General features: G+C 49.9%; 1 long non-coding RNA gene across 1 annotated transcript in view; it reads left to right on the forward strand.

The window, feature by feature from the left end:
* The first annotated feature begins 4677 nt into the window (after nt 1–4677).
* LOC138358829 (uncharacterized) overlaps nt 4678–14523 on the forward strand; it is a 15090-nt gene continuing 5244 nt past the window's right edge. The window contains exon 1 of the long non-coding RNA XR_011225577.1: nt 4678–5063. This is a non-coding gene — a long non-coding RNA (uncharacterized lncRNA). The remainder of the gene's footprint in view (nt 5064–14523) is intronic.

Below are 14523 nucleotides of genomic sequence, written 5' to 3' on the forward strand. Positions count from 1 at the left end.
CCCGTTTCAGTGCTTGCGCCCCCTGTTCCTGCTATGGAGGTTTCTTTGGCCCCTGCTTCCCTTTCGGTTGCTGCTCTTACTGGGGTGCGCTCCTCTCTTTCTACTCCCCCTCTTCCTGCTGCTGTCCTTGACTGCTCCTCTCCGTTGTCTCCTCCTCCTCTCCTCCTCCTCCTCCTCCGGACCCTGCCCGCCCACCTCTGATCTGTTCTCCCGTTTCCTTCCCTCCGTCTTTGCTCAGTTTACCCATGCCCCCTAACCCTGACTTTGCTGACCCTGATCCCGACCCTGATATTCTTTAACGTGCTCTGTTGGTCTTTCGCCTTTGTTTCTTCCTTGTTCTCTGTTTTTGTCCTTTCTCTTCTCGTCGTTGTCCATTCTTCAATGGAACGTTCGAGGTTATTACGCCAATTTCCTCGAACTCCAACTTCTGGTTTCGCGGTTTTCGCCCCTTTGTGTCTGTCTCCAGGAGCCGATGCTTGGTGCTCGTCCTGGTCGTTTTCGTGGCTATTCCTTTCTCTCCCCCCCCCCCCCCCAGCCATTGCTGGGGCTTCTAATTCTTCTGCTCTCTTGATTCGGGCTGATGTTCCCTTTGTTCCTTTACTTTTTCCTTCGCCTCTCCATTGTTCTGCTGCTCGTATCTTTGTGGGGAAATGGTACACAGTTTGTTCCATTTATCTCCCCCCGAGTGTCCCGCTCTCTCTTCCTGATTTGAAACACCTCCTAGACTCCTTGCCGGAGCCTGTGCTCCTGCTGGGTGACTTCAATTGTCGTCATTCTCTTTGGGGTGACGTTCTGACGAATACCCGGGGTCGCCTCCTTGAGCCGTTTCTCCTCTCTTCTTCCCTGTCTCTTCTGAATTCTGGTGAGCCCACTCATTTGGACTCTCGAACTCGCACCCTTTCTTGTCTTGATCTTTCTCTCTGCTCTTCTTCTCTTTACTTAGATTTCACATGGCAGGTTCTTGATGACCTCCATGGAAGTGATCATTTCCCCATCCTTGTTTCCTTTTTCTCTTTTCGCCCTTCCCTCTCTTTCCCTAGGTGGCAGTTTGCTAAGGCGGACTGGACCCTATTTTCCCTCAGTGCTACTCTCTCTGACCTCTCCCTTCTGCCCCTCTCTCGCGCTCTCCTCCTTTTTCATGACACTGTCTTCGACGCTGCCCTCCGCTCTATTCCTCGCTCTTCCTCTCGGGGTCCACGGAAGTGCGTTCCCTGGTGGAATGCGGACTGTGCTCGGGCTGTCCGCTGTAAGCGTGCAGCCTGGAAGAAGCACCGCCGTAGGCAGACGACCGATTCTTTTCTTTTCTTTCGGAAAGCGAGTGCGGTGGCCCGTAGGGCCATCCGTACGGCTAAACGTGAATGTTGGGCATCTTATGTCTCGACAATTACGTCCGACACCCCTCTGGCCCAGATCTGGAAGCGTATCCGCAAGATAGCGGGTAAGTTCGTTCCCGATGTTTCACCGGTCCTTCACCTCCATGATACTCTTGTGGCGGACCCTTTGCAGGTCGCTTCCGAACTGGGTTCCCACTTTTCTTCTGTTAGCTCTGGTCTTCATCTTCCCCAATCTTTCCTTCTTCGTAAACCTGTCCTTGAGTCTCGTCCTTTAGATTTCTGCACTCGTCTTCAGCTTCCCTATAATGATCCCTTCTCTCTCTCTGAACTTCGTTCTGCCCTGGCCCTCTGCGGTTCTACGGCGGCGGGCTCCGATGGTATTCATTATGAGATGCTTCGCCATCTCCCTCCGAGCACGTCTCAGTATTTACTGAGTCTGTATAATCGGATCTGGGAGTCGTCGTCAGTCCCTGAGGACTGGCTCGATGCCGTTGTCCTCCCTGTTCGCAAACCGGGGTCTCTGGGTACTTCCCCTAAGGACTTTCGCCCTATTGCTCTCACAAGTTGTGTCTGCAAACTCTTTGAACGTATGGTTAACGTTCGTCTGATGTGGTTCCTGGAACACCATCACCTCCTCTCCCCTTCTCAATTTGGTTTCTGCAAGTGCCGCAGCACGACAGATGTCCTGGTGAACTTGGAGGTCTATATACGTACTGCTTTTGCTGCGAAGACCTCCGTTGTTGCCGTCCTTTTTGACCTAGAAAAGGCTTACGACACCACTTGGCGTTATCATATCCTATCTCAACTTCATTCTTTTGGCCTTCGTGGTCATCTCCCTCTCTTTCTCCGCAGCTTCCTCTCTTGTCGTTCCTTTCGGGTGCGCCTTGGTACCGCTCTCTCTCCCTCTTTTCAGCAATACGAAGGTGTGCCCCAGGGTAGTGTTCTGAGCACTACTCTTTTTCTGGTTGCCCTCAATGGTCTTCTTTCCTCTCTTCCTTCTGGTGTCTTCTCCGCTCTCTATGTCGATGATCTTACCCTTTGTTGTCAGGGTGATGATTCGCCTCTCCTTCAACGCCGGCTTCAACTTGCGATTGATGCCGTGTCGTCTTGGGCCACAGGTCATGGCTTCAAGTTCTCTACTTCTAAGACTTGTGCCATGACTTTTACGCGGAAACGGGTTGTTCTTCGTCCCTCTTTGTCACTTTATGGTCATCCCCTTGAATACAAAGATTCCGCGAAGCTTTTGGGGTTATTCCTTGACACTCGTTTGTCTTGGTCTCCCCATATCTCTTACCTCCGTGTTGAGTGCTCTAAGTCCCTTACCCTCCTTCGGGTCTTGTCCCATACTTCTTGGGGGGCAGATAGGCGCACTCTCCTTGCTTTACATTCCTCTCTCGTCCTGTCTAAGCTCGATTATGGTTGCCCTGCTTACTCGTCTGCTTCTCCTTCTACTCTTCGCCGTCTTGATGCTTTGCACCATACTGGGTTGCGCCTCAGTTCTGGTGCCTTTCGTTCGACTCCCGTCCTTAGCTTGTATGTTGACACTGGCTTCCTGTCTCTCCAGGACCGCCGTGATCGCTACTGTCTTCGCTATCTTGCGCGGTCCTTGCAACATCCTTCCTCTCGTCTCTGTCGTGCTTTAACTTTTACCCCTCCTGCGGTTCCTGTTCCTCTTCACCACCTCCCTCTTTCTGTCCGGTTATCTCGCCTGCAGGATTCTCTTTCCGTTCGTATTTCTGATGTTTCTCCTCGTGTTGTTCCTTCTTTGCCCCCGTGGAGGGTCCCTCTTCCGCGGTTTTGTACATCCTTGACTCGTATCACTAAAGCTTTTACCCCTCCTACAGTTCTAAAACGCCTTTTCCTCGAGCACTTTTCTTCTCACTCCCGCTCCGTTTCTGTCTTCACCGATGGGTCTAAGTCAGCGGACGGTGTTGGCTACTCTGTTGTTTTTCCTGATCGCACTTATATGTGTCGCTTGCCTCCGGAGACTAGCATCTTTACAGCGGAACTTTATGCTATTCTCTATGCTCTTCGTCTCCTGCTTTCTCGTTGTCAGTCTTCCTTTGTGGTTGTTGTCGACTCTCGTAGTGCCCTCATGGCTCTCGGGTGCTTTAATCCAGTTCATCCGGTAGTTGTCGAGATCCAGCATTGGCTGTTTCTCGTTCACAGTAAATTTAAGTCGGTTGAGTTTTGTTGGGTTCCCAGCCATATTGGCGTGTCTTTAAATGAGCGTGCGGATGCTGCCGCTAAGGAAGCTGTCCGCTCTTGTCCCATCTCTCGTAAAGGCATTCCGTATTCCGACTTTTACCCGGTTATCCATTCCTCAGTCCTTACCCGTTGGCAGGCTTCTTGGTTGTCTGTTACTGGTAACAAGCTACGTACTCTTAAATGTTGTGTTTCCTCGTGGCCGTCCTCCTTCCACCGTAACCGGCGGTGGGAAACAGCTCTAGCGAGGTTGCGTATTGGCCATACTCGCTTAACCCATGGTCACTTGATGGAGCGCCGCCCTGCTCCTTATTGTCCTAGTTGCATTGTCCCTCTTACGGTCGTGCATGTCCTTCTTGAATGTCCTGACTTCCAGGACGAGCGTGTGTCTTGCTTTCCGACCGCCCCTCGCGGTCACCTGTCCCTCGATAGAATTCTTGGTGACTCGGATACTTTTGATATCGTTCGCCTTATGCGTTTTTGTTCTCGTATTGGCATCCTTGGTGATATTTAGCGCCCTCTGATTATTTTGCGTATTTGATGGTGCTACATAGCCTTCCCGGTTTGGTGCCTTCTTTTGATAATTACTTACTTGTGCAATGAATGTGTTTAGTGTTAAATGGGAAGTTACTAGAACTTGATAGTTGTGGTGGACTATTGGAGATGGGTTTGTACAGATGGTTCTAATACATGGTATAGGTCCTTGGCTTTTGCTAGTATTATAGTAAATGTTGTAGTTAAAGCATTGTTGTAAGAACTGTACTTCTTAAATACTGTTCTTGGCCTCTCATTGTGATGGCCTCTTTCTGTAAATCATAGCTCTTTAAAATAGTAGCTGAATAAAGTTAAAAAGTAAGTAATTTGAAAGTCTTTGCTAATATAATTATGGTACAGTACTTAATTAGATGTTTTAATTACATTTGTACTGGGTATGTTCCTTATATAGATAATAACTTTTCTAACAGTGCTGTATATTGAATTTGTGATGAAAATTTGTCTTTGGTTATTGCTCGTGTCAAATTGAGTGAATCTTATAAGTGATAAGTAAGAGGAGAATGGCATCTCACTATCTTGGATAGTTTATGTAGATTTAGACTTCACTTGAAGTCAGCAAGTCCTCACCCAAATTTCTTATATTGTTCCTTAAAGCCTATATATTGCACTAATTTAAGTAGTTTCAAGTCATGTGAAATAAACAGTAATGTAAGTCACAGAGTTCAATCCATTTGAGCATTAATCAGAGATATTTAAAGGGCTGCATTCATAATGGCTTATTAATGGCATGAATATTTGACCTGGTCACTGCAAACCTTATTATGCTTGTGTCCTCAGCTTCACAGTTTGTTAATGATTCAGGAGCCAGTGAACCAGCAATAAACTGACTAACCTCATCACCTCCACTCACTCTTAACAGACACCCAAGGGCCTAGGGGACAGTTCAAACTCCAATGGCAGCTCAAAGCTAAGGATTTTTCGTAGGCCCTTCGGTTCCAAGAATTACAATGTTCTTTCTGCTTCGTTAAGGTTTGTTTTTGTGACTGTTTATGGCAAAGGTGTAAAAACTTCGCTTCAGCTTCATATTGGCTGCCTTGTAATGATTATCTGCATTTATCTGTGTTTTGATAGTTTAAAGATAGCTTTTAATTGTAGATTCTGCTTGCATTAAAAAGCTTTTAATTGTAGATCCTGCTTGCATTTTTCTTATACTGGATAACCTGTACATCTTCACTCTTTCTAGGCAATATTGTATTATCAGTGGTTTCAGTTTTTGAGGTTTACAGGTTTAATGTGATCCACAGTTTGGCAGTGTCTGGCTTTCAGTGTTAAAGTGTAGATATAAGAGTGTGGATTGGGAGTTAATGAGGTTAAGCTTAGAGGAACCTTCCCATTTCCCAGTCCTCCCCGGTCGGCCGAGCGGACAGCACGCTGGACTTGTGATCCTGTGGTCCTAGGTTCGATCCCAGGTGCCGGCGAGAAACATTGGGCAGAGTTTCTTTCACCCTATGCCCCTGTTACCTAGCAGTAAAATAGGTACCTGGGTGTTAGTCAGCTGTCACGGGCTGCTTCCTGGGGGTGGAGGCCTGGTCGAGGACCGGGCCGCGGGGACACTAAAAAAAAAAAGCCCCGAAATCATCTCAAGATAACCTCCCCCACCATTCCCCTGTCCCCTTGTCCTCCCAACCATTCCTCACTCCCCTGTCCCCTCGTCCTCCCAACCATTCCTCACTCCCCTGTCCCCTCGTCCTCCCAACCATTCCTCACTCCCCTGTCCCCTCGTCCTCCCAACCATTCCTCACTCCCCTGTTCCCTCGTCCTCCCAACCATTCCTCACTCCCCTGTCCCCTCGTCCTCCCAACCATTCCTCACTCCCCTGTCCCCTCGTCCTCCCAACCATTCCTCACTCCCCTGTCCCCTCGTCCTCCCAACCATTCCTCACTTCCCTGTCCCCTGGTTCTCCCAACCATTCCTCACTCCCCTGTCCCCTCGTCCTCCCAACCATTCCTCACTTCCCTGTCCCCTGGTTCTCCCAACCATTCCTCACTCCCCTGTCCCCTCGTCCTCCCAACCATTCCTCACTCCCCTGTCCCCTCGTCCTCCCAACCATTCTTCATTCCCGACCCCTCGTACTTTCCCACCATTACCCCCTCCCCTGTCCCCTCGTCCTCTCCACCATTCCCCACTCCATTGTCCGATGCATTCCCAAATGATCTGATGTTCCCATAAAAAAATTGGGAACATCAAATGATCTGATGTTCCCATCAATGAAATATAAGAAAAAGTTAAAAAAAAATGAAATTAAAACAGTGAAAAAATAAAAAAATAAACTACTCACGAAATGAATGGTATGGTAAAAACACGGCTCAGTTCCAATGCAGTGTCACAAAATTATTAAATCAAAATGAAAAATAAATCAAAATCTATGAAAATTCAATTTGTCAATGCAATCAGAAACATCGAAATGGAATCGTAACATATTTAGTATAGCGTATGTTGCTCTTATGTGCAACAGATGGCGCTGTTTCTCAAAAAAAAAAAAAAATGTTTTTACCTGTCACAGGTGTGGCATCTATTCTTACACTTACGAAATGAATGGTATGGTAAACAACACAACTCAATTCCAACACACTGTCACACAAAATAATTAAATCAAAATCTATGAAAATTCAATTTATCAATGCAATCAGAAGCATTGAAATGGAATCATAACATATTTACCTGGGACGTCAACCCGAGCCACATCGAGCCAGGACCACATCGATGCGAAGAGGTCCACCTCTAGGTGCTCGTACGTCTGGCAGAGCCAACTGAACGAGTCTGTGTCGACCGTCCATTCCATGGTTAGGGGAATGAACCGAGACAGGCCATCCGCCAGGATATCTGACACCCCCTGAACGTGAACTGCCAGGAGAGCCAATCCCCCAAGAACTCAGCAAACGAGTCACCTGAAGCGACCAGCCTAAAAGAGCCAAGGACCGCATTGAACCCCCGCAGTTCAGACAATGAATCACCTGGGGAGCAGTCCGAATGGAGCCGGATCGTTGCTCCACGAGCAACACGAATTCTTTGAAGCGAATGCCACACCACCGCGTACTTCTGCGGCGTGCTGTGAACCCGATGGAAGGAGGGACCACACTGACTCTGGCCGGCCTGATGAGCACTGGTCACAAAACCCCAGCTGAGAGACGAGACATCCATGAACACATCGAGGGAGGGCTCGGGGAGGCGTCAGGGCATAGAAACCCGAAAAAACCCTCAGAGGAAGCCGGCGACGCAGCAGCTGACACAAGACTCCTAGGATCCAAACACAGCGATCACAAGAGTGGCAGACTCTTGTGCCACTCTTCAACACCCCCGAAGAAACCAGAACAACCGCCGAAGCCAGATCTGACCCGACGGGTAGACCAGCACGGCGAAGATCAGGCTCCCACACCTCTGCCCAAACCACTGATGTGTGACCTGGGTGCCCTTCAAAAACAGTCGTAAGCGGGACTGCAGCTGCCAGAGGGAGAGACAAGGAAGCAGTCAGAGTCCCACACAAGACCCTGCCCAGTCCGAACCTGAGAGGGAACCAAATGGGACTTTTTCCAGTACACCAAGAACCCAAACCCGGCGAGCTGGTAAGGAACCAAATTCCTGGCGAGCAGACATGCAGATTGGCTGGGAGCCCACACCAGCCAGTCGTCAAGGTAAGCCAGAACCCGAGCCCCAACAGACGCAAACGGGTCACCACAACCCAGTTAAGGCTTGTGGACACGCGAGGTGCCAAATCCAAACTGGAAAAAAGGCAACAAAAACTGTAAGTCTGTCGCCCCACGACAAAACCAAGGCAGTCCCTGAACACCAGATGAATTGGGATGTGCTAATACGCGTCCCAGAGGTCCAGAGACACCATCCAGGCACCCAGTGCCAAAAGCAGCTGGATCCAAGACAGAGTGGTCATCAGAAAGGAGGGGCAAAGACCCAGGGGATCAGACGGGACAAGTCCAGTATGAATCGCAGATCTGCCCAGTCCCGTTTTGGAACTGAAAACAGGCAGGAAACCCAATACAGGATGACCTGACAGAACGCAGGGGAAGAGGCCCACTCTGCAAGCCCCGATCTTCCCAAAGGAGAAGGAAAGACCCAACGCCACCGCAGGCAGGAGGAAAAATTACCCGAATTGCCCATGAATCGTGGGACCAGGCGAGAATATACAACGCGAGCCTCCCCCCTATCGCCTCGTCAACGGGGTGAACCGTGAAAGGGCTGATGACCCCTACAACAGCCCGACTGATGCTCAATCACTGCTCCAATGACTTCGCAGGAAGGGCCAGTTCCAAATCTGGCACTATTGGCTTACAGCGACCGAAGGAACCCCGAGACCTGGCGCGACCTCCACGCCTCCCCCCCCCCCCCCCCTGAACCTACAAGTCCAACTTAGGCCGTCAACAAGACAAAGCCGTCTGCAAAAAATGTACCACCGCACACTCTGCAAACAGCAAAGGACAAAAAAGGGATGAAAATCTAAGAGCCAGAGCCCAAGACGATTCCAAAGAATGGATGAGCACCGCCTGTCAGCACGCGAGGCGAGAAGTTAAGAACAGGCACCGCCTCCCTCAGAAACGGCGCATACAACTTCCATGAAGTTGTATGCAACACTTCACTTACACATCAACTTCAGTGAAGTGAATGCCACTTCTTTTTCTAAATTTCTCAAACCATCCCCTGCTTGCTTTAAAATCTTTCGTATCTGCATCACTCTTTCCTAGGGTTTTCTTTGAAAGGTCATCATGCAATTATCTTGCTGTCTCACAAATGATGGCCTCTGAAACGCTATCACCTCCTAGCTCCTTGTCGTGTATCCAAATTAACAACTACTTTTCAACATCCTTAAGTGTTTGTGTTCTTTGTTTCATGATTGTTGATATGTTTTTTGCCACTTTAGCACTCATAATGTCCTTTTTCTTGGCAATTACAGTGCATATCGTTGACATAGATTTATTGTTCTGCCTAGCTAGTTCAACAACCGTGTACCATTTTCATGTTTACGAATGATCTCTTGAGTTTCCTCTATGGTCATCCTCACATGTGTTTTCTTGGATTGAACCTTACCTCTGGCTTTTGTGGGATCCATGGCGAGATATATAATAATAACTTTTATGTTCAAAACCCCAAAATCCGAATAATACTGAAATTCTTTACAAAGAATTCAAGTGCGATTGTCACCAAGTGGGAGGCATTAGTAAACTGAGGCGCTGTCGCCATGCCACTACGTGCTAGGTCACCCATATGCGTATCAACAAACTTCGTTTCCAGAGGCAAAGTTCGTAACCTGAGTTGGATTTTATGAAGAAATTGGGCTCATAACTCGAAAAGTTCGTAAACCAAGGTGTCACTAGTCGTATTCTGAGGAATAATTGGTGCAAATACAAGACATGCCATTTGTTATTGGAAAATGATTGTGGTATTAAATAATTGTAATTTCTGTTGCTTTTTAGAGCTGAAATTTGGATTTTGTAGGTTTGGAACATAACACTATTTCTCCTATATTCGGTACTGTATTTTTAATAATTATTTTCATGGTTTTCACATTACGAGGTGTTTTCCATAATGTATGCCATGCATATTAAAGGTATAATAAGGTACAGTGTAGCTAACATTTAATGGGATTTTATGTATAATCTGATTTTTTCTCTGGGGGAAGCCGTCGGTTTTCCGGAGCTATCCAGGCTGATTTGGATATATTTGCTTTCTGGCATCAGTCAATGTGCATGGAGTTCTTGCCTACTGGGGACCATGAGCCAGAACCTAGCCCCCTCAGAGAGGCAGGGGCTATGGCGTATAGAAACCCCTATGTGGTTGGAAGCATTCTATGTCTGCCATCAACCGGGTCTGGCACCTAGAAAGGTAGGCGCCCCAAAACAAACCCCAATTATGGTGAAAACATTGCTACTGAAAGCCGAACGAGTGGACAGAACTCCCCCAAATGAAATCTAGCATTACGTCATCACTTTGCCACACCGCTGTCTGCACACACACATCCCCCCCCCCCCACTTCCTCCCTGCGAAGGGAAAGGGGAAACCCCAGACCCTCGTGCCAGCAACCCACACCGCCAGTTCTTGGCTGATGTGTTGCTGGCAAGATCGTATGTCTCTGGCTCCAGATTTTGTCTCAGTGCCTTGTGGTGTGGCCTTGTCTCTATGGTCAGTGTGCAAGCCAGGAATATTTTTCTTCAAATACTCAGGCTGCATGTGTCTAGGGTTTCCTTCTCTAGATGCCCTGTATGTACTGCCCTTGGGGCTTGGGGGCCACCTTCCACAAGTCATATTGGGGTCTACCTCCTCTGTGTCTCTTACTACTCGGTGATAGACCACCCTTGGAGTCAGCTGGAGTTTTTGTTTACCCGTTTGCCTCTGGGTAGGGGTAGTTTTTGTCAGTAGTTGTGGCGTAGGGTACAGCGCAAATTTTTATCATCTCTCATAGCGGATGGCTCTGTTCCGTCTAGACACGTTGTCCTCTTGCGGGTTTTTTTTTTTTTTTTTTTTTTTTTTTCTCTGCCTGGTGGAGGGTTTGCCTCTTGGTTGGTCATACCCTATTGTTACTTAGTGGTCCTCCGCTTGGCCTCTACAAGTGTACACGTCCAGGGGTGCAGCTTTTAGCAGTTTGTTTGGTAATTTTGGGGTGCCTGTTAGCTGTACCCTGCCTGGGCTTTCCTTAGCATGTTACCAAGGTTAAGGACCCTGGGAAACCCCGCTGGGGCTCCTTGGTCCGATGGATGCGACCCCTGAATCCCCTCTCGCTTCATGCGAGGTTGATAGTTGCTCTGTCCCCTTCTCTCAGGGTGACAATCACCGGTTGTGCCTCCGCCATGCTACCAGTAGTTTCGGTGATTCTTTTGACCCGGAGTTGTACGACATTTGTTTTTTGTGCGTACACCAGTTCACCCAAGCTACTGATCATGATATGCGGGTGAGGGCAACCGAGGCGTTGCATGCTAGGTTTAGGTTGCTGCAATGGGATACATTGGTTGCTATCATGGAAACCCTGAGACTGCCCCGTTTTGGTTATAGGGACCCAGACTTTGGGGTGAGAGTCATTTCAACTTTGATTCCGTCCGCCCCTCCTTGTCCTTCCCCTTCGAGTGTTCATTCGGTTCCTCCCTCCCTTGCTTCCGGCTCCGAAACGGCTGAGGGTTTTGGAGTCGGGGCAGGGTCTAGTTGGTGTTGAAACTCGGGCGGTCTCGGGGAGTCCCCTTCCAGGATGGCGGCAGAGACATTCAAGCCTGGTACTCCAGCCGGAGCTTCGGGGCCTGACCAGTGGGCCCCCTTCGTTCCTGCTTTTTTAGAGACGGGGTGGTTGGAGGATGGCTTGGCTCTGAATCCTTGGACCTCCTCTTTTCAGATGACTACTCTATCCCAGGTCCGTCTTCTGTTAGAGCTAAACGCTTGGATGTTGTCCCTGAACCTCAAGGACGTGTATTGGCACGTCCCGATTCCTCCGAGGTTCAGGGACTGGCTCAGTTTTGTTGTGAGGGTGTCAAAGTTACTGCTTTCGTTGCCTTCCATTCGGTTTGAATGTGGCTTCTCACATATTCACACGCCTTACTCAGGTCATGCTGGCCCGCTTGCATCTGTTAGGTGTTCTTTCCCTTGGTTCTGTCCTTCCTCGACGACTGGCTGGTGTGGGCTCCCAGCCAGTCCGCATGTCTGCTCACCAGGGAATTGGTTCTTTCCCAGCTCGCCGGGTTCGGGTTTCTGGTAAGCTGGCGGGCTTCTCACATTTTCACACGCCTTACTCAGGTCATGCTGGCCCGCTTGCATCTGTTAGGTGTTCGGGTTCTGGCCTTCCTCGACGACTGGCTGGTGTGGGCGCCCAGCCAGTCCGCATGTCTGCTCACCAGGGAATTGGTTCTTTCCCAGCTTGCCGGGTTCGGGTTTCTGGTAAACTGGTGGAAGTCCCATCTAGTTCCCTCTCAGGTTGTCTTGTATGGGACACTAAGACTGCTTCCTTGTCTCTCCCTCTGGCAGCTCTGGTTTGGTTGTGTTCCTTCCTTCGTCTGTTTTTGGGGGGCTCCCAGGTCATGCAGCAGTTTCTCGGGGGTTTGTGCGGGAGCCTGAAATTTACCATGATGGTTATCAGCTGTTCTGGTTACTTCGGGGACGTCCCTTTTGTCTGTCTTGCGACTGCTGGGTTCGGCCTCCAGGGGCTTTGCGTCGGTTGCTGTGTCACCAGCTTCCTTTTCAGGTTTTTCGGGGTTCAGTACCTTGGCGTCAACCCGAGCCCTCGCTTGATGTGTTCACAGACGCATCGTCTCTGGGCTGGGGCTTTGTGACTAGTGCTCACCAGGCCGGCCAGGAACGGTGGGGTTCGTCTTTCCATCAGTCTCACGGCATGGTACAGGAGTTCACGGCTGTGTAGATGTCACTCTGGAGGATTCGGGTCACTCGCAGATCGACGATCCGGCTCCATTCGGACTGTTACCCAGTGGTTCGTTGCCTGAACCGAGGGGGTTCGATGCGATCCTTGGCTCTTTGGGGCTGATTGCTTCGGGTGACTCGTCTGCTGAGTTCCCGGGGTTTGGCTTTCCTGGCAGGTCACGTTCAGGGGGAGGGAGTGTGTCCAATGACCTGGCAGACAGCCTGTCCCGGTTCATTCCTCTTTCCGCGGAATGGACGTGCGACACCGACTCATTCAGTTTGCTCTGCCGGACGTTCGGGCCTCTAGAAGTGGATCTCTTCGCGTCGGCTTGGTCGAGGCGTCTCCCGGTGTACGTGGCGCCTTTTCCTAACTGCGAGACTGTCAGGGTCGACGCCTTCAGGCAGGACTAGATGAGGTGGGGTTACCTATACCTCTTTTCCCCGGTTCAGCTGTTGCTCCAGGTCCTGACTTGCTTGGAGACTTACCGCGGGAGAGTTGTCCTTCTGGCTTCCTGGTGGCCGGTCTAGCCTTTGTTTCAGGCGCTGCTTGCTAGTGTCCGAACCCGGGGGTCTTCCAGCGACTTTGCCTCTTTCAGCAGATTGGTCCAGCCCAGTACGAGACTAGTTCGTTCTTCTCAAATCTTCACGTCTGGAGTTTCTGACTCGGGGTCTATCATCACTTATGGAGCACAGGTGGCTTCTTTATTGTTCTCCCATCTGCATGCTTCGTCTCGGCATCAGTCTGAAGTTTCCTAGCGGTCCTTCCGGTTTTTCCTATTACTGCGTAGGTGTGCTTCGGTCTCTGGTGGGATTGTCTTGCCCTTCTTTTCATGGTTGTTACAGGACTGTTATCTTATGCCAAATACTGTCGCCTTGCATCGTGCAGAGCTGGCACAGCCGCTGCAACTTTTATTCGGTATTGCTGCTTCTTCTGCTATGTTCCACAAGCTGTCTCATGTGTTGTTTCACCTCCGGGCTGCTCATGCGCCGCCTGAGCCATCCTGGTCGTTGGACAGGGTGCTCTCTTTTCTCCTCCTCGTTTGTCGGGGCCCCTTCGGATCAGGATTGTTTTTCTAAGGCTCTTTTCTTGTTGGCATTGCCTTCTGGGGGTTGGGTCAGGGGAGCTTCATGCTCTTCTCCAGCGCAGGGGTTTCTGCTCTTTTTGTCCTGGTGGTCGGTTTGTTCATCTGCAGCCATGTCTTTCTTTTCTGGCGAAGAATGAGTCTGCTGCTTTTCGGTGGGGTCCTTGGGTTGATGATGATTGGTTAGTTAGGCCGGGGGGTGCATCATGTGTTGTGTCCGGTTGCGGCTCTCTGCCGTTATATGCGCGCCACGGCTTCAGTGGCAGGGGATATGCTTTGGGTTGATCCGGTTTCCTTCCTTCCCTGTTCCCGGGCGCGGGTCTCCCAGGTCGTCCGCAGGGTTATCAATTCCAGCCAGCCTGCAGTCTATCCTCGTGCCCACGACGTTCGTAAGTTTTGCTGCTTTGGCTTTGGGTTTTTGGAGGTCGAACAGGGTCCTGGCCACTTGCTATCTTGTCAGTGTTCCTGGACCTCGTAGGGGCTGTGTTGCATTGTGTTGGGGGTTGCAGCCAGTTGTCTCGGCTTCGAGTTGAGAAGCGAGGACCAACCGCCTCCCAGGAAAGTCCCTATTTTCTGTTGTCTTTGGGTAGTTAGCTCTGGGAGCCAATGGGGCTTTCCCCAGAAAACCAGATTTGAATGTAATGAAATGCCATTTTCTGGGCGAGACCTGGAGGCTTCCTGGCACCCCTCCCTCCCTCCCGTGTTTTTGCATGTTTTGACATCCAACCTCAGAACTGGGGGTGTGGATCGCCGGCACGAGGGTCTGGAGCATCCCCTTCCCCCTCCTGGAGAAGGGGGGTTGCACAGATAGTGGCGCGGCAACGTGATGACGTCATGCTAATTTGCTAGTTTTTGTTTGGGGAGTTCTGTCTACTTGTTCGGTTTTTGGTAGCAATATTTGAACCAGAACAGGGGGTTAGTTTTGGGGCGACTACCTTTCTGGGTGCCAGACCCAGTTGATAGTAGACATAGAATGCTTTCAACCACCAGGGGGGCAGGGGTTA

Source organism: Procambarus clarkii, chromosome 86 (assembly GCF_040958095.1).
Source record: "Procambarus clarkii isolate CNS0578487 chromosome 86, FALCON_Pclarkii_2.0, whole genome shotgun sequence".
Taxonomy (NCBI): Eukaryota; Metazoa; Arthropoda; class Malacostraca; order Decapoda; family Cambaridae; genus Procambarus; species Procambarus clarkii.